This window comes from Pleurodeles waltl, chromosome 8 (genome assembly GCF_031143425.1).
Source record: "Pleurodeles waltl isolate 20211129_DDA chromosome 8, aPleWal1.hap1.20221129, whole genome shotgun sequence".
NCBI lineage: Eukaryota > Metazoa > Chordata > Amphibia > Caudata > Salamandridae > Pleurodeles > Pleurodeles waltl.
In genome coordinates, this window is record NC_090447.1 from 261,498,637 (window position 1) to 261,526,034 (window position 27,398).

Genomic DNA, 27,398 nt, shown 5'->3' on the forward strand with positions numbered 1-27,398 from the left:
CACAGATAGGCACAGCAACACCACAATAAACCACAAGAAAATTGGCCCCAATAAAACACACATACCCATAGGGGTGGGTGCATTCCCAAAACCACCATAAAGTCAAATGTCACTTGAAGTTAAAAACACTTAGCCAATCAGAACACAGGATGCACAGCAACATGCAGCAATCACATGGTCTCAGTCCGGACATCTGAACATGTGACCCATTGGCCCTCAATGTGTCCACGCAAGGTCGAGGCCCACCTGCATATGTTATCAGGACCTTATTTATGACTCCAAGACAATGACCCACATTCCTTACCTAAAAAGGAACACTGAAATTGTTTTATGGTGCTTAGAGAAATGTATGATCGATTGTACATTGAGACCGGCCTCAAACCCCATTTCTGTAACTGTTCTCCAGGCCACAGTGCTTAATTGAACCAACTGTTCCTCTTTTGCTAAACACCTCTTGTCTTTTGTTTTTTCAAGGTAAATTCACATCTAAGCATCAATCCCATTGCTTCTTATGGGATTTAGATATCAACAGACTGGATATCCGTCACCACTATGATGGAGTACTCCCTATGCCAAAATCAGGCCCTAAGTTTTCAAATAAAGAAATATGGAAAATGGTTAGGAAAAAACAGTCATTTGTGACAATGTTTGCATCGGTAACATTAAGTCACTGGGGCAGATTTACAAACGCAATGTACATAGTTAGCAGTACATCTGTGAATTTGTGGGTACCTATAGGAGCATATGATTTAGAGGGTATTCTTCAAAATGTCTTGTTTCTTATGCACTGGCTTATATTTGGAAGGCACAAATGCATTGAAATCCAATTGGTAATAACAAATATCCTACTATTCAATGGTCCTACATGTCTTTTGATAAAAATGGTACCTCACTTGTGTGGGTAGGCCTAGTGCAAGAAACTGCCCAAAATGCAACATGGATACATCACATTTTTCCACTTAAAACTGACCCCATTTTTTGTAAAGTCGGTTGCTGTGGATTATGGGCTTAGCTCAGCCTGCACCTGAAAACTAGACACCTAGGGAAATCCAGGATGGGATGACTTAACCAGGATGTTTTACCTAGAATCCCTTGCAAACCTCAAACTTTGCCCAAAAAAAGACATTTTCCTCACAGTTTAGTGATATAAAGTTCTGGAATCTGTGGTAAGCCACAATATTCCTTTCACCCAGCATTTCCCCAAGCCCTCTGATAAAAATGGTACCTCACTTGTGCAAACAACTTCCAGAAACACATGGATACATCACTTTTTCCACTCAAAACGGAGTTCAAAGTGTAAAGTGCATAGCTGTGTATTTTGACCCCTAGCTAGGTCAACACATAGGAAAACCTAAAAAACCTGTGCATTTTCAAACACTAGTGGAATCCAAGATGTGGAGACTTGCGTGGCTCTCACCAGGCAGTTTTACCCAGAATCCCATGCAAACGTCAAACTTTGAGTAAAAAAACACATTTTCCTAATATTTTAGTGATGGGAAGCTCTGGAATCCACAGAAATCCACACAATACCTACTGCCCAGCAATACCTCGCTTGTGCCGATAAATGCTGCCCCACTTGTGAGACTGGGCCTAGAGCCCGAAACAGGAATGGGTCAAACCAAGGTTAATGGGAGCCCTTGTGTGATGACTTCTACTGACCTCAGTTTCATCCATTCCTGTAATTGGTACTAGGCCCAATCATACAAACAGCACAGCATTTTAATGGCACAAGTGAGCAATGCTGGGCGGTAGGAATTTTGTGTATTCCCGTGGATGCCAGACGTTTCCATCACAGAAATGTGAGTAAAATGCAGGAGTTCAGGCAAAGTTTGAGGTTTGCAGGGCGCTGTGGGTAAGAAAACCTCATGGGATTCATACAAAGCACACCACTCTGGAATCCCCTGCTTGTGATTGGTAGGTTTCCATGGGTGGGCCTCTTTATCATGGGCATTTTTATCAGGGTACTTGGGGGAACGCTGCGTGGTAGGAAATATGTGGCTCCCCACAAATTCCACAGTTTTCCTCACAGAAATGTGAGGAAAATGTTGGTTTTAGTCAATGTTTGAGGTTTGCCTGGCATTGTGGGGAAGATAATGGTGTCGGATGCATGCAAAGCACACAACCGTGGACTCCCTCAGATGTCTAGTTTTCAAAACTGTCTGGGTTTGGTAGGTTTTTGCAGGTGGCAGCCTGCCCAAGCCAAAGATATGCAGCTATTCACCACTGCAACTGGGATGATACTTGGAGTTAGCAAAACTCTCCTGGCCCATATGTAAAAACAACACCCAAAAGAATCACATGTCCTTTTGCTTGCAGTTGGGATTGGATGTTTTAGTCTGCAGCGGAGGCTTTAAGGGTAAATGTGGGGTCTGATGTTAGGCTGGGAAAGACCATCCCATTATTTTATGAAATATATATATTTATTGCTGCCACACAGTGGGTTTTCTGCCCCTGGGGGCAGATCAGGGGTAATTACTCTATTTGTCTCTGGAGGGGCAGAAAGACTATTGCACCATTTACTTGGGCTGGGTGCATAGCCATGCACATCCAGGGCAGCCCTTACCTCTATAATTTAAAAAAGTGCCTGGCTTCTAGTGGACAGATCAGGGGCAATTGCCTCATCTGCTGCCCATGTATTTAGGGGTGGATGCATGCCTATGCTCTGTTGGGCAGCCCCTCCCCTATATTTCTATTAGGAAACAAAACATCCCTTGTGTCTTCTGAGCTTTCTGACCCCCAAGGAGGGCAGAAAGAGAATTCTATACATTTGAGGTGAGGGGCATGGCCATGCCCTAGTGGGTAGGCCACACTCCTATATTTTTAAATGGGAAAAAATCCCTGGTATCTAGTGTTCTTTATGCTTTCCCCAGGTGTGGTAGATTGGAAGTTTTTGCGCCATCTGTCCCCCAGGATAGGCAGAAAGACTGTTCCATGAATTTAGGAGTAGAGGCATCACCATGCCCCAATGGGCAATCCCCACCACTCTATTTTTATAATGGATAAAAATATCTGGTGTCTAGTGGTCTTTCTGTCTCCCCAGGGGGCCGATTGGGGGAATTGCCCCATCTGCTCCAGGAAGGCAGAAAGACTATTCTATATATTTAGGAATGGGGGCATGGCCATAACCTTGTGGGCAGCTCCGTGTCCCTATAGTTTTATAAAGGAAAATAATCCCTGGTGTCTAGTTGGCTTTCTGTCTCTGAGGAGGCAGGTCAAGAGCAATTTCCTCATCTGTCCCCAAGGGCAGAACGACTGTTCACTATATATTTAGGGTGGAGCATGGGCATGTCCTGGTGGTCAGCACCCATGCCTATATTTCTTCCAGGGAAAAACATCCCTGGAGTCTAGTGGGCTTTCTGCCGTTGGAAGGGCAGATTGGGGGCAATTGTCCCATTTGTCCCCTGGGTGGATAAAAAGACTGTTACATGTATTTAGGGGTAGTGACATGGCCATGCCCTGGAGGGCAGCCCCCAGCCCTATATTCTTTTAAGGCAAAAAATCCTGGGTGTCTAGTGGGCTTTCTGCCTCTCTGATGGGCAGATCAAGAGTAATTGTCCCATCTGCCCCCGGGGTGGCAGAAAGACTTAAACATACAAATAAGTAAGGGGGAGCACAAACCCTTGCCCAGTGGGCCACCCCCCCTTTCTGGGTGCCTAATGGATGACCTCCTGCTTGGGGATCACCTTCCTGTGGTGATCCCTAACCACAGATCCACTGGACGGTGGTACCAATGGAAAGAGGATATTCTGCCCTTTCCAGAAATGCCTCTCCCATAAGAATCAGTGCTCAGGGGGCTGAGATATCCTCCTGAGAAATGGTTCAGTGAAAGTGAAACAAGCCCTCCAGCTCATTTTATTCTCACTTTTGTATGTAATGACAGCAGTGCGCTGTGTGTGCTGATTGTCATGTCATACAAAAAAAGTTAAGGCTGCTCTGGAAGCTCTTTCTGAACGGCACCAGCCTTGAGGGATTAAAAGAGAAACACTCTGATTCAAAGCACCAGAGGGCCCATTCTAACCCTCCCACTGAAGGCCAAGGACTGACAGGCGCACTGGGAAGGGTGTGCGGGTGTCAGTCATTGGCTGACCCTGCACCTAAAGGGTTTAGTCAGGTTTGGGGGGACAATCCACACATGTGTTGTCTCACAGATGCCTAAGGCTCACTGTACAGGAGGGCATACTTCCAGTATATGAGGTGATCTCCAGAGGTATCACTAGCTGCCTGGGTTTAGACCTGATGCCTCATACCCTCCACGGTTAGGGACACTTTCTGTGCCTTACAGAACTCCTCCTTGGTGGGCCCTCTACTTTCCATCTACCACGTTCAGGCAGGCCGTCAAGGGAGCCAAAATCCTCTGTGGTAGGCTCCGGGGCAGCCCCCTCCGGTACCCTATTCACCTGTAATGTAGGAGTTTCAGGGACTGATTTCCCACATCCCCTGCCATTCCCTTTCTTGGTAGCTGTCTGGGCCATTTTTCAGGCTCCAGAACTCCTTGACTTCCCTCCTTTGCAGCTATTGAACTGGTGGTCAGACAGGACCACATTTCCAGGTGTGCCCAAGCTCCTCTACCTTCCAGGCAGTGTGACCCAGCTCATTTCCTTACAAACTGTTTATGGGCATGACAGGGCTCACAGTAACTTTTAGAAGAACTGAGACCCCTTTAAATCAAAGAGAATCAGAGCCATAACATAAAGGCTCCCTGGGTTGTCTACTACTACAAAAAATATTAGGATGTATTGAGTATCCCCTGCTCTGAGGATATCAGATGACACTTGACAGTAGTCATACTGGCTCCTGCATCCCTCTGAGCATCCACCTTCTGCACATTGATGATGACCCACTGTTTTTACTTCAAAGTATTGGAAGGCATGCAGGGTTTGGGCACCATCTCTTTGTCACACAGGGACACTAGGGTAACCTCAGGTGTCTCTCCCACTCTAACTGGGACCATATCCACCCCAAGCACTACACTGGCCAACCCCAAGTTCTGCTCACCACTGGGGGCTGTGCCCTCTTGGCACACTTGGCAACACCCTTGATGTGCCCATTATGTTAGCACTTATAACACATGGGGAAACACTTACCAGTGTTCCTATCAACAAAGCATTTCTTCTAGTGCTTAGATTGGGAATGGGATCCTTTGCTCTGGGAACTACTTTGGGGGTTTCTTGTTTTTAGCCCCCTTTCCTTCTGCTGGGAACTCTGACTACCCTTTTGGGAGTTCTCCCAGACCCCTTTATGGACACACTGGTGTTGACCCAGAGGTCCACCTTCTCACCAAGATTCCTGTGATCAGTATGTCTGCTATTCACATCTAAGCTACCCCTCACACAGACTGGTTTGGGAGTTTGTGGCTGTCTCTGATCATCTGTACATAATTTTCATCGGGTCACGCAAAGTTAGAAATAAGTATGACTTTCATGGCGGCATACTATATCTGGTCATCCACCTCAAGTGTGAGACGTGTGTCCCTCTCCAGTGTAGGCATGTGCTTCTATAAGCTACCTTCCAGTACTCATATGAGACTTTGGGGGTCAATATGACCCCGGCAGACGGCGGAACTCTGGCGGTAGTACAACCAACTGGCTGGTAGTGTTCCGCTGGCGTATTATGACCGTGGCACATTTGCCACGGTCATATTGCAAGTCCTGCCGCAAACACCGCCATGGAAAGGCTGGCGTTAAGGGGGACTCGGTGTGCCCCTGGGGGCCCCTGCACTGCCCATGCACATAGCATGGGCAGTGCAGGGGCCCCCAGGCACAGCCCCATCGCTCATTTCACTGCCCGTAATGTAACAGGTGCTGTGGCACCCGCCTCACATCAACATTGCCGCCGACTCTATTACGAGCCAACTTCAATGTCGATGTGAGTTTTCCACTGGGCCGGCAGGCAGAAACGCTGTTTCCGACCACCGGCCCAGCGGAAAAGTCATAATAGGGTGCCACGCATACTGCCAGCACTAGAGGTATGCTGGCGCCCGTTGCTTCGGCGGTCTTTTGACAAGACTGCCAAAGTCGTAATAAGGGTCTTTGTGTCTCCTCAGAGCTACCTCATATGCAGAAACCCACATATCTATATCATCTCCTACCACATATTTGGGCATCAATTCTTGTGGAATGTGGACCCTCGCATCTCCAGTAGACACTGATGTTATCCTGCCACCAATGTTGCTTGACTGTGCCTGCTTGGTTCTTATTGGCCAAGTCCCTGAGACTGAGCTCATAGTCGTTCTCTCCCTGCACATCCTTTCCTCTGCTTCTAGCTTCATTGTGGCTTGGTACAATTTTAGCTCCCTCTCCTCCTTCTTGTTCTCTGAAGACAGAGCTCTGGTACACACACTGCTTCCTGCCCCATCCTGGGCATCCTAGGCATCAGCTGCAGTTGAGTTTGGCACTCCTTGCAGCTCAGGACACAGGACTGGTCCTCAATTTTCTCATCATTTTATTTCATGAGGGCTTTTTCCTAAAAATTTTGGTATGCCATCTCTCAACTTCCTCAAAGGCTCTGAGTGCTTCCTGGAGATCCCGTTTGGTAGCCTTTGCACCTGCCTTCAGTCCCTTCTCCTTGAGGAGCTTCAGCTGCTCAGCCTACTGAGGGTGTCAAGGTTGAACAGAAACATCTTCATGGTGCAAAAAGGAAGGAGAGCACTTACATTTAGAAAAGGCAGAAAACAGCTAATAAAAAGCAAGAAAGCATGTGAAAGATGGTGTCAAATTATTTATCTGGGACTTTTTTTGTAATACAAATCACTGTATGGTACTGCACAAACACAAATCCTGATACACACTGCTGAATACCAATGTGAGAAGTTGGGTTGCTGGTTGAATCAGTAGGGTAACCCCTGTTCATGCATTAGCCATAATCTCTGTCAGGATGAACCACAAAAGTCACTAAGTTAACCTATGCTTAACCCTAGGTAGCTTGGCACAAAAAGAAGCCAGGCTTAACATAGAAGCAATGTGCAACATATTTAAACAACACACAACTAGTAATAAAGTGAAAACATAACACAAGCAAAAAACTCACACCAATTTAGAAAAATGGAGCAAATTATAAAAAAAGTAATTGATATCAAAATGATAAAAATACAATTGGAGTCATGATTCTTTGCAAGTTTCTACAATATTAAAAACTAGCATCTAAGCATCAAAGCTCCAACTGCAGACATCTAGTTACATGAGAACGAGTCAAAGTCAAAGATTATGGCCGACCACGAAGGAACATGTTTCAGATGAAAGAAGTGGATTCGACCCAGTCAGTGCTTACCTTCAAACATAGAAGAACATTTGAAGAAACTGTTGTGAGAAGATTAAGTTAAATGGAGCAAGGCTGCAGGCGGTGTCCAAGGAGGGAATGTCGTTGTCTGGGACACTCTGGACATAGTCTTGGTGAAGATTTTTAACATTCAGAGGTAGTCTCTGTTTTGGAAGTCAAAATCTCCCTCTGGATTAATCTAGAGTCTGTAGCTGACGAGATTTCCGGGAGGATGAATACCCCCTTGCTTGGGGACCTTGGAACAGGATTTGCTGCTGTGGAGAAGAACACTGTGGGAGCTACTGCGAAGTCAGGCTGACTGGTGATGTACCGCTGGCAGATCACTGAGCAGGTTGGTCCCAGCCTTACCTCGGTTCTCAGAGCAGTTTTTAGCCAAAATGAATTATGTTTTGGACTTTGGCTATCTTGGAACTTTCAAAACCACAAGCAAAGATCTAAGAATTGAGAGGCACCACTTGAGGATTCAGGGCTCACTCAGACTGGGTCCATTTGTGGGTTCAAGGTGATGGGAGCCTGGTATGTCCTGTAGCTCTGAACAGGAGTCCAGAATACTAGCTCTTAGAGTCACTCCGGTAGTCCTGAGTTTAGGTGAGGAGGCAGGGCTCCAGCAGCAGGCCTCTGAGGGATCAAGACAGGCTCAGGCAACAAAGCAGTCTTTCCAGGAGCAGTAAAGCCATCATTGGGTGTAGACAGGTCTCAGCAGCAGGCACGTCCCTGAGAATCCTGCCGCAGGTCCATAAATTGAATGGAAGAGTATGTTTGAGGGTCTTATTTTTACACCTGGTTCCTTTTTCCAAGTCAGATATGTTTTTAGAGGTTTCTCTTTGAAGTACTTGGAATTTCCTAATTCTCCTGCTGATTCCAAGCTGGCTGCAGGAACAATGGAGTGGTGATGAGTCCTTTGTGTGAAGGGAGAACATAGCCTATTTACTTAGAAGTGGGGCTGTGCCCAGCTCTGACTTCTCCATCCTGCCTGCAGATGGCCCATTCAGGCACACTTAATTCCTCTATTCGGAGAATAGATGAAAGGCCAGATGCCAAGTACACCCTGACATTTGGCCTAGGACAAAACATGAATCAGAATGAGTGTATTATCCAGAGATTAGATCCACCTTTTGATTGATATCCTTTAAAGCATAATCAGAAATAAATTCATTCCATCAGGGTTTCCACAATATGTTCCTTTATTTTTCTTAAATATTTGTGGAAAAGGAGATATCTTGAAATATGCAAACCATGTTGCACCCTAAGGGGGCATGCAAGCTAAGGGCTTTTTCATGGCTAAGTAGACTAAAACAATATAAACAATCTACTTTTAAGATTACATTGAAAGTGTGAAAAAGTGAGAAAGTAGGTGCAACCCTCAAAGAAATTGTCTAAGATAGAAAATAGATATTAGGGGTAGATTTAAGGCTGAGAATAAAATTATTGTCCACTAGAAAATCACCAGGAACAGAAATTGCTACATTTAGGCATCCCTTTGGTCTAAGGAGTCAATTCCTGTGTTAATAAATTGTATGTCACTGATCAAACTTGATATTTCATCCTAGAAATAGGTATACTGTAAAGTTGGGGCATATCCAAGAGATATGCATAATTAGGCTCATATAATCAGGAAGTTGAATACAATTGGGCACAAACATTGTTGCTAAAAAGATGCAGGTTCAAACAAAACAAAACATAAACAAATTAGAAAATTTCAAGCATACCTAATAATGTCAGAATGCCTCTCATACTTAGGAGAGTTAGAAAGTTCTATAAACTACAGTCATTAACTAAAATGGTACATGTGCCCTCTTATGTTGACTAGCAGGGGGACATGTAGACGTGTCAATAGCGGACTGTCTCTGTAGTATTGTCAAAATTTAAACCAATGATACTGAAAAACAGTGAAATTAAGGAGGTACTTACCAAATTTGTGTGTGGATCTCTGTGGTCCGTAATAGCAAGTACTTACAGTGTTTTGACTGGCTGCAATTTTAATGATAATAGCGACAATAAGTCCTTTGCAATTCCCATTCTATGATTCTGGATGCCATCTTGGTCTAGTCAAAAACATTTTTAATCAATCATATTATTACCTTATCTCAGATAGTTAGTTAAAGTTTTAGCTGGCATCATGAGCCTAACTCAATCTTGGTTTCATCAGAAAGATAATTGCATGAGAGCACACTCAAGTCACAACTAATTTGTGTCGAGTTTTGTCACCAAAAATAAAAGGTAGTCCAGAGTCACTTGCAGTGGATCATGCTCACTTCCCTATGTTTCTTTTAATGCCATCTTGGTCAGACAAAACAGGCATTCAGTCATTAGTACAATGGTACTTTTCACAAAATGTGATCCATTTTTATCAATATAAAATATTTATTTAGTTTTTATGATGTTGTTCCATTTAGCCTTGGAAAAAACCCTTGGCTTGCATGCCACTATAGGACGAAACACATGTTGGCATATTTTGAGATATCTCCTCCTTCACAGATATTAGAGCTGGGCAGGGAGCTCCGCTTCACTGGTGGAACTAACAGAGTTCGCCCAAAAACTCTGCTAGCCCTGCCAGTGGAGCAGCGCTCCCTGTGTGCGCACTACAGCTCAGTTATAGGCCACACAGCACAAGTGCAGACTGTCTCTGCTTGTGCTGGGCAGCCCCACACTCACTCACCTGACGTCAATGGAGCTGCTCGCTAGCAGCTCTGAAATGGATTCCAGGTGGAAGGGGCAGAGGGACGCAGAGAGCCAGGCCACGGCGCTTGCAGTGAGGACCTCCTGGGAGAACCCAGGTAAGTCCTTGTTTTATCTGCTCTACACACTGGTGCACAGGAGGCCTGAAACAGCAGCTTTCGCTGCCTATGGCCCTAGCCTGAATTCAAGCCGGGGCTGTGGGCAGTGAAATCTGCTGTTTCACGCCTCTTGTGCACCAGCCTGCCCAGGCCTCTTGTGCACTGTCCTGCCACATGTACAGTACATACGGGATAGGTAAGCAAGAGGGCAGGAACAGCAGCTTTCACTGCCTACGGCCTTCTACCGAATGCGCCCGATCTCAGAAGCACTAAGCAAGGTTGGGCCTGGCTAACCAGGCCCTCCCTGCTTAGCGCATCCGAGATCGGGTGCATTCAGGAGAGGGTGCCACTCTACAGCACACGGAAATATGTCTTTGTGGAATTCCACTGAGTTTTTTTATCAACTCCATGGAATTCCACAAAGTAGAACTCCGTCAATTCCACCCAGGCATAACAGATATTTAAGGAAAATAAAGGCACCTCAAAACCCTAATACAATGAATTCATTTCTGAATATGATTGAAGAAATATCAGGCGAAAAAGTATATCTCAACTCCGGAGAAAACGCTTAATCTGATTTATAGTTTGAATTAGCAAGTAGTGTAGTTGGCCCTTCTAAGAAGTTCTAACCCACAAAATGCACACAAATAAAGGGAATTATTTGGAGGACTCTGAGTGTGTCTGACTTTAAATAACATTTGACCTAGACCAGACTGCATGCCCCAAATAGCTGAGGGCAGGAAAACGCCAACTTTCTAAAAGTGGCATTTTCAATATATTAATTTAAAATCTGACTTTACCAGTAAAAAGGATTTTTTATTACAATTTCTTAGCCATCAGTACCTAACAGGAAATGCTTTTCCAATCAAAAGATAGCACTTACTAAGTGTAATAAGGCAACTTTTTTAAAGTATATATTTTCTTGCTTGTGGTGCCCTTAGAAGAGTTAGGGACACCATCAAATATTTATTTTAGTGTTTTGTGGTGCTGCAGGGAGTGCAGCAGACCCCCAGCAATGTTCGAAAACTCTGTAAGTTTCATGGGTTATTAAATCAATTTTTAAAAACTCTCCTAGCTGAAGTTTAATGCTTTTCAACTGGAGTGCAGAGACTTCTAGTAGCTGGTTCTATGGTTGCACTTTGTGCCTTGGAAAATGTCAAAAGTCTCAAAGACATGTTTTAAAAAATATATATATTACGGTGCGTGCATGGACTGCCCTCTTCTATGAGACCTCAAAATCAGATGATGGCTGGGCGTAGTAGTGGTGCACATGGACTACCCTCTCTTTCCAGACCTCTGTCTCAAATGACAGGTGTGTGTAACAGGCTGTGTACATGGACTGGCCTCTTTTATCACAACTCTGTCTCAGATGATGTGTGTGAATAGCAGGGTATGTGGCAAACACCTAGCCTCTCCACTTATACCTCTCTCTTGAAAAGCAGTTGTACATAGTATGCTGTGTCCAGGGACTCTCCTTCCTGCTAACACCCCTCCATCTGATAATGGATGTGCATAGAAGGGTGTGGCAAGAGACAATGCGATACACACAAGTCTTACAAAGCCAATGGAATGAATAGTACACCCTGACACAAACCATCTCTGTAAAACTGCTTCCTACATTAGCAAGTGTGCATACTACAATGTATTCAAAGATCAGCTGCTCCTTTCTACTGTTCACGATCCACCGGGAGTCAGGCCAGATCGTAATCCTTTTTTTTGGAAAATAGGAATTAATAATATTCTCATCACAGTACTTGTCTTTTACACACTTCCTCTCAAAAACAATGACCACAATATGCATTTCTAGTAATGGAGTGTATTCAGAACTTATCTACTCCTTTTTCCTATTCACAATCTCCCAAGAGTCCTAAAAAAATCATTAAAAAATAGTTCAAAACAATGTATATTTATTTTCTTCACATTAGTTATCTTTTTGATACCTCATTTCTAAATGTAGAAAGACAGCATGCCTTTCTGCCGTCCCCTTATATAGCTTTTTTATTTCATTTCCACAGCACCTAGAATTTTTCACCGTAAACAGAAATGGACGCTATTTCATTTCTAACATTCCAGCAGCCAGCCAATCAGAGCACTCACTCTTGCTTTGACATCTTCCCCCAAGCGAGAAAAAACTGTAAGTCTGCTCCCAGCAGTCAGGAGCAGGAAAACTGCTCTCACTCGCTGGGAGCAGACTTTTCATCTGTTTTCCTGTCCTCTATCAAGTAGGCAGGAAAACAGATGAAAGGATTGCTCCTGCACACAGGGAGCTGCATTTTATGCAGTTCCTGCATGCAGGAGCAATGCTGCCTCCCACAGGAAGCTTTTTTGGCCAACCACAGAGGGTGAACCAGGAAACCCAAAGGGGTTTGGGTAAAACTTGATTACAAAAAGAACATGGACCCCTGGAAAAAAAAGGCGGGAGGAATGCTGGCAAAGAAAGGGCCATTATTTGAATTACAAGAGACGATGTATGGAAGGTTTTGAAGTGATCTGAATTCAAGTGAAAATTGTGTGGATTATTCCTGTGGGAGTCAATATTGATGGACTCATTAAGGGGTATTGATGAAGATGGATATTGAATGTAGTGTGGAGTTATGTGGGTGTCCCCTGTTGATCAGTCCTGAGGAAGACCCATGTGGAGCCGATACTTGGCCTAAGAGCGTGAGGGGGTCGAAACGTCAACAGTGATGCTCTAGCCTGGATTTAGTTTACTGTTGAAGAGGACCGAATTGGGGATATAATTCTGCTGAAGAAATAATATTGTGATTCAATGTGGTTGAAGGAATAACCAACAGGCTATTTTATGATATATTTTTTAAATGTTTTGTTTGGAATTGTTTAATGGGAAATCTATCATTTCTTATTCGTTCTGAAACACGAGCTCTTGATCTTAATTGCACTTGGTTCTATTCTATCTCTTTTTTTGTTGTGATATGATGGGGGATTATGCAAATTGTTTTTATATGAAGTAAATATATATGTGGTATTTGTAATAAATAATGTTTCTTGGAATGATTGAATGGTAATGGTGCATGTGTATATATAAGGGGTGAGGTGACTGTGGTCGCACTTCTGTTCCCAGGGGTCCATGTTGGTTTTGTAATCCCACAAGAAGCCAGCAGGGACTATGGGGTCATTCAGGCTCCCCCACAGTCCCATTCCATCTCCACCAAACAAAAAAGCACTTACTACAGTACATGAAGAGGAAATACCCTTGTTTGGGGGAGAGTCACCTCTTTGTAGTCTCGTCATCTTCTGTACACCACGATTCATGTAAGCAGTATGAAGACGCTTAAGGAAGAATCACATTGACAAAATTGCAGACACACCTGGTCACGGAAGGCAGTACCTAGGGGTCCTTCTTGCACGGTAGTGTGGAATATGCTCTATAAATGTACGACTTACAAGGTAGCACTTACTAATTAGGCAGCAGAAAGTACTTCAGTTAGGTAGACATTTTGCATAAAACTATGGACTCTCCTTGTGTAAATAAGCAGCTCAGGATGCATTCAGCCACCAACGCTATTTTCGAGAAATTAAATCACAACGTAAAGCACTTACATATATAAACAAAGCAGGGAATGAAGCTCTGGCTGTGCGTTGTGTGGATGTGGGCAGGGGCTTGGTAGCAGGACCTGACCTATGGTCAGGTCCTGCAGCCAAACTCTGCAGCCAAACTCTGCCAGGCACGGGCAAAGGCTGTGCATTTCATGGGGTTGGATGCATGCAGAGGATTGGCCGCAGGGCCTGGCTACGAGGCAGGCCCTGCGGTCAACCCATGCCATGAAAGGCGGAAGGGTATGTGCAGCACAGTGTATACCTGCGGCTAATCCCTGCAACTAATGGCCAAAGGCAGGACATAGCACACAGTTGAGTGTTTATGGGGGTTGGATTAACGTAAAGTAATTATTACTTAACATTAAAAAAACATAAAAATTCACCAAAAAAACTAAGGTTAAAGTGAATTTATAGTTAGGAATTAGCATTTACATTTTTTTTCACAAAAGAAAGGTTAGAGGGACGTTGTGGTCAGGTTCTGAATTTACAAGTTGGTGAGCGAACGGTACCCAGGTGAGTTAGTGCTCTTGCCACATTTCAGAGATATATGTACGGTCCTCATGCACAGGTACCACCTATGGTCTGCTTCATATTTTGACGCACATCACCTAGTGTGAGTGAGTGGTCTATGCATTTGTAAGGGGAGTGAATTAAAATTGCCTCATCATTTCTAAAGCTATGATTTAATAAGTAAGGTATTTGGCAAGATTAAAAACTGTGAGATGTCACAAGGATTCTATGGTTCTTGCCATCAAAAGCGTGACATGATTCAGCTGTGTAAATGCCCCTAGGAGTCACTGGCTTTCTTCAGGACCAGATTATATTCAATCCCTGCCTAATATGGTTGAATTTGCCAATCTAATTCATTATGTTCATAACCAATTAAGGAGGAAAAACAATATGGCTGCCTTGTCATTCTCAAAAAACAGCCATTACCCACTATAAACTGTCTTGTCATTGCCTTGTACCATGTAATACTACAAAGTTATCATGGTATACCATGGCCTAAAATATAATTAAGGCCTAGCTGTATTATTGGATTGTGGTACCCTTGTGATACTCACGGTGTGTCACATGGGCAATTTAAGGGGAACTTAAGGCCACCATGCAAGGCCGTTCATTGATTGGTAAATCTGGAGAAATGCAAGGCAGCACAATGCCCTGTTTTGTGTTACCCTACACACTGTAATCTACATTGCTTCTAAATTTCATATATATCCACATGCCAGACCACTGTAGTCACCCCACTGCACACTATTCCACTCTAATCTACTCCGATCTACGCCTCTCCCCTGTACAAAACTCAACTCTTTGGTATTACACTTTATGCAGTGCCTCTGTCCTTGACTCCAATCTAAGTCATTCCACTGTATGCCACTCCACGGGTGCTACTCCATTACATTCTATTCTATTTTATGGCATTCTACTGTACCTCGCCCCACTCTCTATTTTACTGTATGCCACTCCACTCCACAACACTCCACTGTACTCTATTTTACTGCATGCCACTTCACTTTATGCCACTCTATTCTTTACCACTCCAATGCATGTCACTCTACTCTATACTGCTTCATTCTACACTATTTGATTGAACCCCACTCCAATGTATGGCACTCCACTGTATGATATTATACTCTACCCCATGCCACTCTATGGCACCACAACCTACACCACTCCATTATATGCCACACTACTGTACGCTACTCCAGTATACACTATTGCACTCTACATAATTCCACAGTAAAACACTGCTCTACACAACTCCACTGTACATGATTACACTGTATACAATTCCACTTTATAATTGTATGCCTCTATGCTATATGCTACTTCAGTATATGCTACTCCACTCTACACCATTCCACTGCATGCCACTCCACCCTATGCTATTCAAATGTATGCCACTCCACTGTATGCTACTCCAGTCTTTCTCACTCCAGTGTATGCCACTCTACTCTACCCCACTCCATACATGATGTTATGGTGGACACAACTCAACTATAAGTCAACCCACTGTATTCTGATTAATTCTACCCCATTCAAGTGTACACCACTCCATTCTACACCACTTCACTGTATGCCACTGCAGTGTACATTAACTCCACTATAAGCTATTCCAGGCTATGCCACTCTACTGTACACCACTTTACTCCATGCTATTCCACTGTCTGCCAGTGCGCTCTATACTACTCCACTCTATGCCACTCTACTGTGCACCACTCCACTCTACTGCAGACCATTCTACACTAGTTCCTTGGACACCACTCCACTCTACACCACTCCACTATATGCTATTTCTCTCTCCCCTCCACCCCTCCACTGTACATCACTCCACTCTGAACTACTCTACTCTACACCATTCTACTCTACGCTATTCTACTCTGCACCACTCCACTGTCCTCTACTCTATACTATTCGACTGTACACCACTCCACTCCATGCTATTACACTCTACACAATGTCAATCTTTGCCCCTCTTCTGCATGGAATTCCACTCTACCCTACTCCACTGTATGCCACTTTACTGTATTCTATCCCACTCTATCCCACCCCAAAATAAACCACTCCATTGTTCACCACTCCACTATATGCTACTACACTATACAGTAAAACACTTTAAACCACTCCACTGTAAGCTAATACACTGTACTCTAATACACCCTACACCTCTCCACTGTACACTACTCTAGTATACGCTACTCCACTTTACACTATTCCTCTTTACGCTACTCTACTGTATGCTACTCCATTTTACTCCATTCTACACCACTCCAGTATACTCTCCTCTACTCTATATAACTCCACTCAACCAAACTCTTCTCCACTCTATCCCCATACACTCCACTGTCCAAATTTGCACTTAACTCTGTCTACTACACTACACTCTACAACAGCACTGTACCACACAGCACTCCAATCTAATGTATGAGACATCACTCCAATTTATAACAATTTCCTCATCTCTATGCTGCGTCACCTCACTACACTAATCCACTGTACCCTATTCCATTCTATGCCACTCCACTGTACATCACTCCCTTCTATGCTATTCTACTCTCTGCCACTCCAATCATCTACACTCTACTATACAGTATTACACTATATGCGTTTCCACTGCATCCTCCTCCACTTTACGGTAATCCTCTCTACGCCACAGGAGTATACACCACTCCACTTTACACCGCTACATTGTATGACACTCTCCTCTCTCTATAACTCCACCCCACAAAAATCTACCACACTTCATGGCACTTCACACAAAATATACTTAACTCTGTTCCCTCTACTGTCCAAGTCTAAGCTCCACCCTATGCCCATAAACTCTGATGTGCAACATTCTATTGTACAATATGACACTTTTCTATAGGTCAAACACTCCACTTTACTGTATAAGACCCCACTACAAATTTGTAACTGTTGACTACCTACGCTATGTCAGTACACTCCACTCCATGCCACTCTACTCTATGAAACACCAATAGACTCCATTGCAGTTTACTCTACTCTGTGTTACACCACTCCACTCAACTCTACTCCCCTGTATAAGACCTTACCTCACTCTATGCTACTACACAATAATCCAACTAAACAGCTACGCTGTTTCACACACTACTGTACTCAATGCACCTTCACTGTACACCACTTTATTACACTGTATGCCACTCTCTGATACTTTACTCATGTCTATATCCCTTCACTCCACTGTACTAGACTGTACTATATTGTATGTCAATGTACAACACTCAACTGCACTCTATGACACTCTAGTTCACTACACAACACTGTATACACCTCTTTGTATGCCACTGTACCCCACTTTACTCCACTCTACTCTGACACAGTACTCCACTCTACTCCACCTCTCCACTGTACATCAACCCATTCTATGCCACTCAATACAATTGTACTCTATAACACTGTGTACCAATCCACTCTACGACATTCTACAACACTGTACTGAACTCTGCACTACTCCACTCTACAAAGATCACCTTGAATGTGTGGCACTCCACTCTACTGTAGTTTATATCACTTTGCAATAATGTACAACATCACATACACTCTACTATACTACACGGTACTCCAATTTACAATACTTTACTCAACTACATGCTATGCCATACCACTTTAATGTACCCCACACCACGATAGTCTACAACACACCACAGCACTCTCATGATACTTTACTTCACTCTATACAACTCCTTTCCAGTGTACTCCACTGTACTGAATTCTACTATACTTTATCCCACGCTATGCCACTGCACTATACTCTGCTCTACACCACTCCACTGTATATAACTCCACTCTACAATGCTGTACTACACTCTATGCCACTCTATTCCACTCTATGTCACTGTACTTCACTGTTTGACACTCAACACACCATTGAATTGCTCTCTATGATATGCCACTCCACTACATGACCCAGCCCTCCATTCTACAATACTCTTCACTACTCTACACTATGAAACTCCACTTAATGATACTCCACTCAATGACACTCTACTTAACACTAATCCACTCCAAAACACTCTTCTCCACTCTATGACAGTCTATGATGCCTTACTCTGCTGTCCAACATGCCATTCCACTGTACATCCCGCTGCTCCAATCTATGACACGTGACATCACTATATGAGACACCATGCCACTACATTGTATAACACTTTACTACACTGTACAAAACACTACTACACTCCACTACTACACTCTACTCTACTCTGCTCGATTTCAATCCACAATTCTATAATCTATGACAAAAGAACATACATCACTGTCCTCCACTGTACTGTACAACACTCTGCAGAACAATTCTCCACTTGCAACACTGAACTCTAACCTTTGAAACACATTTTTATAAAAAACATTGAAATAAAATCATTGTATTACAATGCAAACAACAAAGGTTAAAGCTTAGTTATAGTTAGGAAAAATTATACAAACCAAGTTTAAACTACACAAACCTTGGAAATTTCTAAAGTTAAAGTTATAGCTTTCACTTATAATATATTCACCACCTTCAAATTATTATAAGTAATAGACCTCATTACACACTCTTTATAGCTCGCTAGCCAGACAACACTAACTATAACATTGCCCATCTACCATGCACTGTGTTCTCACAAATATTGATACTCCATTGTATAGCACTACACTGTACTCGACTCTCTGCCACTCTACTGCACAACCTTACAATTGACCACACTGAACTACACAACACCCTACTCCACTGAACTGCACTCTATGCCTGTAAACTCTACAACCTTCTGCTGCACTCTATGCCACTCTACAACACTCTACTCAATAACACTGCACTCCAGCACACTCCATTTTATAACAATCCAGTTGACAACACTCCATTGTACAATACTCAGCTGTACTGTGTGGCGTGCCACTACACTGAACAACACTCTGCTTCTGTGAGAAAGCCATCCTTTTGGCCCTGATCACACCCATTTCTGACTGATATTGGTAGGAACTGACTCTCACTGTGCCCTGGGCTAACTAGGGTGGGTTCTCTGTTTAAGAGGTATATGCAAATTATGTGTAATTATAATTGGCTCTGTCAGCCTTCCTGTAAGTCCCTAGTATATGGTCGGGCATGTAGGTTTGGGAACCCCAGTAGGGTTAGGGCTCCCATGGGTGCACAGTTGTGGTGTCTGGTGTATTTTTAAAGGCAGGCCTGCCTTGCTGGCTGCTTTCAAAATAAAACGGACTCCAAATTTGACTTTGGAATGAGAAGTACTTCCAAAGTCTTATACTACCTTATTTTTACATGTCACCCTGAAAGTCTGCCCTAGGTGCCCAATAAGCAGGGCGCTTAGGGCAAGGATGTTTATAAGCACGGGTGAGGGAAAATCAACCAATTTCATTTTCCCCTTTTGAGTGCATTAGCGCCATAGGATAACATTGTAAGGCTTTATTTTAAAATAATAAAGTCTTATTTGTGATAGGAATGAGCTAACTATCTCATGTAAGATATCAAATTATTAGTTAGAATAAATTCAACAATTTGCCAATGTTAGATATATTATAACTGTTACAAGGAAAGAGTTTTAGAACTATTTTTAAATGCTACCTACATTAGCCCTGTAGTAGCCTTTCCTTGTTAGTCAGCCTCTGGCAGGCTGAGCCCAGCTACCTTAAAAAGGTGTGGAATGATCTGGGCTGAAACAGAGGACGCCTCTAGTGAGTGGAGATCTGCAACAGAGCAGGATGCGGGTAGGGTGGTCAAACTGGTCTTCAAAGGAGAGAAAGACACTTGAGGCAGAAACCAGACCTCCCCCATTTCCTGCACACCCAGTCAGATGGGAGAGCCTATAATTGAATTACCAGAGGGGCTGGAAGGAGTGTGTTAGAGCAAACTTAGCTGCAGCACTGTGTGGACTTTGCCAGATCTAATCTCCAGGAGAGATTTTCTCCATCTCTAGTTGTTTTCTCCATCTTACATTTTTAAAGAACAGTGCCTTCTGGGAATTAATTTTGCTACACTTCACAGAAAGTTGTCATCCCAGAAGGAGGCAGCCTGCATCCCATTGTTCAAGGGTGACCTCCTGTTTTATCCAGGAACATGGATAAATACGGAAGAGCTGCCCAGCAACTCAGATCCATGCTGGGAGAAATTCAGAAGAAGGACTGCCCTGCTGAGCTCCTGGTCTGTACCTGAAGGACTGCATCCACAAGAACTGCACCAACTGTCACACTCTGGGCTTCATCACAAAAATGACTTTGCTTCTAAAGATCCAGGGGTGGACTCCCTATAAGCATCAGGTACAAAGGAGCTGCCAAGAGTACCCTGCATCAAATCCTGCAAGAAGGGCACAACTGGCCATCTTCCAGGGGCCTTTTGAGGATTCTGGCCCGATGCATTCTGAAAATTGTAGTCCTAACTCTCAAGGAGCAACTCTGAGGTTCTGGAACCTTGAACCAGGTTTGTGGACACTGCAAGACCCCAAAAAGAATTTCTGGAAGAATATTCAAAAGCTTGGAGAAGATTGGAGCAACTCTGTAAAAAAGCTCCATAAGCTGACTGACCCGTCGATGAGAGTCAAGCTGGCCACATCGAACCACAATCCGGACTGGAATTTCCAGTCCATACTACAGAAGCTCCAGAGCTTTTCCCTGTCAACGAGATTTCTAGAAGTGGACCAGGACCTTGCACTAAACCAAGCTGATGACAGGAGAGGAGCCTCGCTTGATGAGTAGAGAAAAATCTCCAGAAACAAGACTACATCAGAAGGTCACTAGAAAGCACATTTTTACATTTAATCTTTAAAAATTCATATCTCTGGTTCCCTACAGTGGAGTATTGTTGTTTTGGTGTCATTGTAAAAATCAAAATAATTCCTATTTATTTAAGTTGGTGTTGTTTTTTTATTGTGTGATGTGTTTTACTTATTTACTGTTTTGTTGATATTAAATGCTTCACACACTTGTCTCCTAAGTTAAGCCTAACTGCTCATGGGCCAAGCTACTAAGTTTGAGCATGGATTAATTTATTAAAACTTGACTGGATCATATGTGGGACTGTGGCCTGTTGCTAACTTACCTACCTGCCCTTACTAATAATCCACTTTCCAGGAGCTTCACTCTATGATACTCCACTCCACGATACAACCCACCATGCCACTCCACTGTATAATAATTTACTCCACTGTATGCTACGTCATTTCACTTTACTCGACTCCATTGTATTCCAATCTACAATTCTCCACTCTATGGCACTAGACTCGATAATACTCCCCTTTATTGTACCGTACTACACTCCAATGACATTCTACACTGCGATTTGAAACACATTTTTATTAAAAGAAAAAACTATTAATATATAATGAAAAAAACAAAGGTTAAGGAAAACTTTAGTTATAAATACATTATGCATTATAGCAAGCTTAAAATACACAACCATTGATAATTGTAAAGTCATAATTATGACTTCAATTTTTAGTTTACTCCCACCTTCAAGTTACTATAAGTCACCCATCTCTAAATGCAGTCTGTCACCTCACTTTCCACACTACATTACCTATAACTCATGTCTTTTCCATGTACTGTTTATACCCTTACATACCACATCACTTATGACAAGTGAAATCATAGCATTCATTCCAAATACTTATAATGTTTCAAATTACATTATTTGTCACAACACAGTGCATGGTATAGTGGTGACATAGTTAGTGTTGTCTGGTTAGCGAGCTGAAAAGAGTGTGTGATGAGGTCCACCACTTATAATAATTTTAAGGTGGTGTATAAATTGTTAATGAAAGTTTTAACTATAACTTCATCATTTTTAACATTTGTACAGTTTAAACATATAGGGTAAATACACTTTCCTAACTGTAATAACAGGTTAACTTTTTCATTTAAGGCGACAGGAACAATATAGTTAATTGCCATATGTGAGTCAAAGCCTCAAGCTTTAAATATGAAACACCACTCAAATTCACCAGTTATAGTTCGCTGAGCTAACTATAACTTGCACTCCTGTCATGCACTGCTTATGACCTTACATATTACATCACTTATGACATGTTCAATGACATAATTGATGGCATCTCAAATGACATTACTGGTGCCGTCTCGATTACATCGCTGATGAGATAACAGTTCACAATATGCTTCTGAAAATGAAAAAAAATAATTAGGGCAATACATGTGCATTTGGTTTAGTATAGCTTTTGTATCGCTAATTTGTAAAATCATTTGCAAGAATGTTCTAGTAAAGAGCATTGTATGTTTGGAGGGCATTAACAGTGAGAACAGTGCACTCAAGACAAAGGTTGTCCATACTAAGGGATTTAACACCATGCAAAGTTTGTCGATCTATGCAAGCAGTGCGCTTTCCGTGAAAAGTAATGCTCAAATCCATAGCTCTATGTACAAAGTTTGTCGATCTATGTAAGCAGTCCCCTTTCCATGAAAAGTAATGCTCAAATCCATATCTCTATGTACTAAGGGCTTGCTGACTTGAAGTTCCATAGAGTCTTCAATCAGCTGCTCCTTTGTAAAGAGCAATGGTCAGGACGAGGTTGTGAACAGTATAGATTCATGCATTTAAATAGGTTTTGTTGTGTATTGGAAATGTCCTCTCTGAAATGACCTCTGCACAAGATGAAGATTATTTTTATTGAATTACTTTTCCTCAAAATTAAAAGTGACGCATATACTGCAATTACTATTACTTTTAATTCAATTATAATGCTCCTAATAGCAACTGTAAGAAAGGTGGAAGTGTTTTTTGTGTGTAGAGTTACTCACAGAGCTAAGGCAGCATGTAGTTGGAACTTCAATATTTATATGAGTTTGTGAATGAAGTGGAACTGTCCTCTTCCTGGAGGCTTGTGTTCAGGTTGAATGTTTCCTGTAGCCATGGCTGGCCTACCTATTGACCCTTACATCTGTGGATGAAGTGTAGTCATTGAGCTCACCAGATTATAGGAGAAATATTTTAGGTGGTAGTGAATTACTAAGCTAATGGGGCTGTTTGTTCAAAAGTAGTGTGTACTCTTAACTTGCATTGTAGAGTGTGAAGAGAAAGCTTTATAGTTTGTGGTGAGGAATTGATTTAGGTAATGTGAACCATTTAACCAAACAGTTGATCTTATATGTATGTGGTGTGCTATAGGCATTGTTACTAATATATCTGTAGAAGGTCAAAGCTGTTTGTAGCTGGTTGTGGGGAAGGACTTCTGAGATCACCCAGATCATGTGCATATGCATATTAAGTTGTGGTATGAATTATTTTCCATTGTAAGATTAATTTATAACTTGATGAGCATGTGTTTAGTGTTGTTAAGACTTGGAATCTGTACTGCCTTATCTTATCAAGTTAATAGCTATGTGAAGTATGCTTGTTTAGGGAATACTTTTACACTTTACAGATTAGTCATTGGCAAAACCTCCATGTAGTTGAGTGTGGTAAAGAACTTGCACATCTATTGTCACCCTTGAGTGAGTAGGAATACATTTGTGTGTACTAGTTGTTTTGAGAGTGCTGTTTCTGCTTTTTTCAGAATAGATGCAGTGTTTAAACATATTATTTTGGTAGCAGTGATTACTGATATCATCAGTGGTGTAACTTGAGATGTCATAAGTGATATCATCAATGATGTAATTGAACAGGTCATGAGTGATATAATATGTGAGGTAAGAAGCAGTGCATAGTGGGGGCACAAGCCATAGTAAGCTCAGTGAACTATAACTGGCGAATTTCAGTATTTTTGTATTTAAAACATGAAGCTTTGACTCACTCATGTTGCCTAAGTATAATGTCCCTTTAATTCTTAGTTTTTTCCATTGGATTTATTTTTTTCGTCTAAGATTTAAACCAATATTCAATGTACATCTAACTGTAACATTACTTATAGTTTTTTTCAGTGCATTTCAAGGCTATTTTTCTATGAGGATTATTTAATTTGTACTGTGCACCTAGCTAGTGAAACCATTTTTTAAAAAACAAATGCAGGGATTTTTTTTTTTTTATTGCAGTAGCAATGTTTTTTTGCTCCATTTTGGATCCACTGATAAACTGTGAGGCTAGATGCCTGGTCTATGCACTCCCCATTTGCTTCTACTTCTGTTAAGATGTTATATTACTGGAAATTGAGACAAGAGTTATAGTATTAGGCACTCCAAGCTGCAATATCATTGATTCAATAATGATTTTATGCTGTTCTGTTTGTGCTATCTTTAGCACATCCATGGAGCCTTTGCAGCTGCACAGAGACTCTGCTAAAAATCCCAAAACACTTCTGATAGGTTGAAAATAGTCCCCACCTTCTTTTGGAGGAAGTTCCCACCCTAACTTACTCATTTGATTGTGCCACTAAGCCAGAAAAATGTGTGTGGTCTGGCCTTTTATATTTTCTTTGCAATTTCTTTCTCCACCACCATCCAAAATGATTCCTGGAGAGCAAAGGGAATATGAAAAGAAGGTGGTTGCAAAGTTTATGTTAAAGACAAAAGGCCTAATGTAGAGCTTGGTGGATCGGGTTACACCATCAAAAACGAGATGGATATCCATTGTGCCGTATTACGATTCCATAATATCCTATGAAAATTTTAATAAGGTGGGCGGGATATCCGCCACGTTTGTGATGAAGTAACACATCCACCAAACTCTAAATCAGGCCCAAAGGCTGTACACAGTATAACCTTGTTAGAAATTGGGTCTCTTGTTGGCAGAAGTATGTACCCTGTCCAAGTAGAGACCACAATCCTAGTCAAGGCAAGTCAGTTACATACCATAAGTTAATCTGTGCACACTCTCTGGTAGCTTGACACAGAGGAGGCAGGTTTACTCAAGTATTTGAGTAGCACTATAGAACAGTAGAGCAGTAAAACACCGCACAAAAATAATCCACACTATCTTAGAAACATAGAATTTAACTTAATTAACAAAACAAGATCAAAACAACAAATATCCAATAAGTAGAATTCAAGATATTACTTTTTATAGATATCTATGAATATGGCGTTTACTAACTTAAAACACTAACCAGGGTTATCTGTTCTTGCTAGACCAGGATAAATCCAAACGTTGAGTCTGACCGCGATTGAGCATAGACCCGCTACAGGGACCTACCCTGTCCCCCTTGAAAAAGAACCTTGTGTGGAGGGTAGTGTTGATTTTGAGGGCCCGATGCAAGGAGCAGAGGGGACAATGAGAAGGTGACACATCAGTTCTGATCAGTGCAGTCAGGGATGCATCGTTGTCAACCCCTGCAGTTGTCAATGCAATGTCCTTGAGCAGCAGTTCAGCTTTAAATCCTTTGCAATGAAGGTGATGCGTCATCATCAATCTGCACAGCTGGCAATGTGACAGCAATGCTTTGTGACTGAGGGTGATGCGTGTGTTTTGAGTTAAGCAGTTGGTGCTGAGATGTTTTTATCCTCAGCATCATCAGAGATGTGTCGGCATCAAGGAAAGATGCGATGGGTCCGATCAACGCTGTGATAGTGATGCGTAGATTTCTGTAGAGTCACCTGCAGAACCCACTTCCAAGGGCTCATAACTGGACTGGCACCACTTGGCAGGGTATGGCTCAGAGAGTTGAGTAAAGTTTTTAATGTCCATGAGACTTCACTAAGCCCTAGGAGTCACTTTGGTTCTTGGGGTGTAGAGATGCAAGTCCAGTGCTTCTCACTCCCAGGTAAGAAGGGCAGCAGGGCAGGCACAGCAGAGCAGGAGTCCTACAAAAGTTCACCAGATTCCAGCAGAGTGACAGTCTCTGCAGCAACACAGAAGTCCATCTTCCTGGAAGAATCTCCTCAGGTCCAGAACTTCACTGATTTGTTAGGTCAGTGGTCAATTTCTGATATCCACTGGTGTCTTTTAAGTGGGATAAACTTCACAGAGAGGACTTTGAAGTGCAGAAATACCCTGCCCTTCCTACTTTGGCTCCAAAAATGCTGCAGGGGGTATGCATCCCATTGTGACAGGTCAGGACCAAGCACATTGAGGTAAAAGTATCGGCACCTCCTCCCATCCTGCCCAAGATGGGCCATCAACATTCAGATGGCCACTCAGTCACAACTAAGCTCCCTGGCTTTCTGGAAGGAATGCACAAGAGCCCAGCTCTCACCTACCCTGATGTGTATTCAGAGACAAGCAGAAGACACTAGATGACTTAAAGTAATAAAATGACAACTTTCTAATGTTGGTATTTTCAGAATTAGAATTTAAAATCCAACTTCACTATCAGTTCTAATTTTAAATTGTGATTCCAGAGAAACCAACCTTGGGGGTCCTATCTCTTCCCAAATGGACATTAAACTTAAAATGTAATAAGAAAATCCCAATATTAACCTATGGTAGAGACAGGCCGTGCAGTAGTGAAAAACTAATTTAAGAGTTTTTCACCAACTGGACATGTAAAACTAATAAGTACATGTCCAGTGTTTTAAATACACTACACCCTGCCCTTGAGATTGCCCAGAGCATACTTTATGGGTAACTTCAATATATTAAAATGTACAATTTGGGCGGGGTAAGGAAGTTAATTTGCCAGGTCGACATGGCAGTTTAAAACTGCACCCAGAGCCTCTGCAGTGGCAGGCCTGAGACATTTTTAAAAGGGCTACTGAAGTAGGTGGCACAATCACTGCTGCAGGCACACCAGTAGCATTAAAATTACAGGCCGTGGGCACATTGATAGTGACATATGAGTAAAATAAATATACCAATTGTGAATAAGCCAGTAGTAACATATTTTAGGGAAAGAGCACATGCACTTAAGTACTGGTCAGCAGTGGTAAAGTGCCCATAGTCCTAAAGCCAGCAAAAACAAGGTCAGCAAAACAGGTCAGAGAGCAAAACGTTATGAGAAACCACAACATCGATCCCAGATTTAACAAACTTTGACCATATAGTGCAACTATATTTCACTGAGAGATTGACTTCTCTGCAAGGACAGTATGCAGGGTGAAATGGTCTGTTGAAGAGTATCACTTATATGAGAGAATTGTACTATGGAGAAAGACGAGACTCTGTGTGAAGAGCTCACTATAGGGTGCAGTTTAATCGTTGTCAAAGGTTAAATACATCATGGAGATTCTCTATAAAAAGGAATTGGTCTTCTTTGAAGACTACTCTGCAGTGTGAACACTGGAGCTAGTATTTGATTCTCTTTTTTTTGGGAACCTTTATTTATCATAAGTTCAGCAATTTACAAAAATGGCATGCAGTGGCACCTTCCGTGGCACAGAATGAAGGGGAAGTAAATGGTTGAAGTAGGGTAAACGCATTAGTAATCAAGATGAGGGTGGCATAAGAAGACTGTG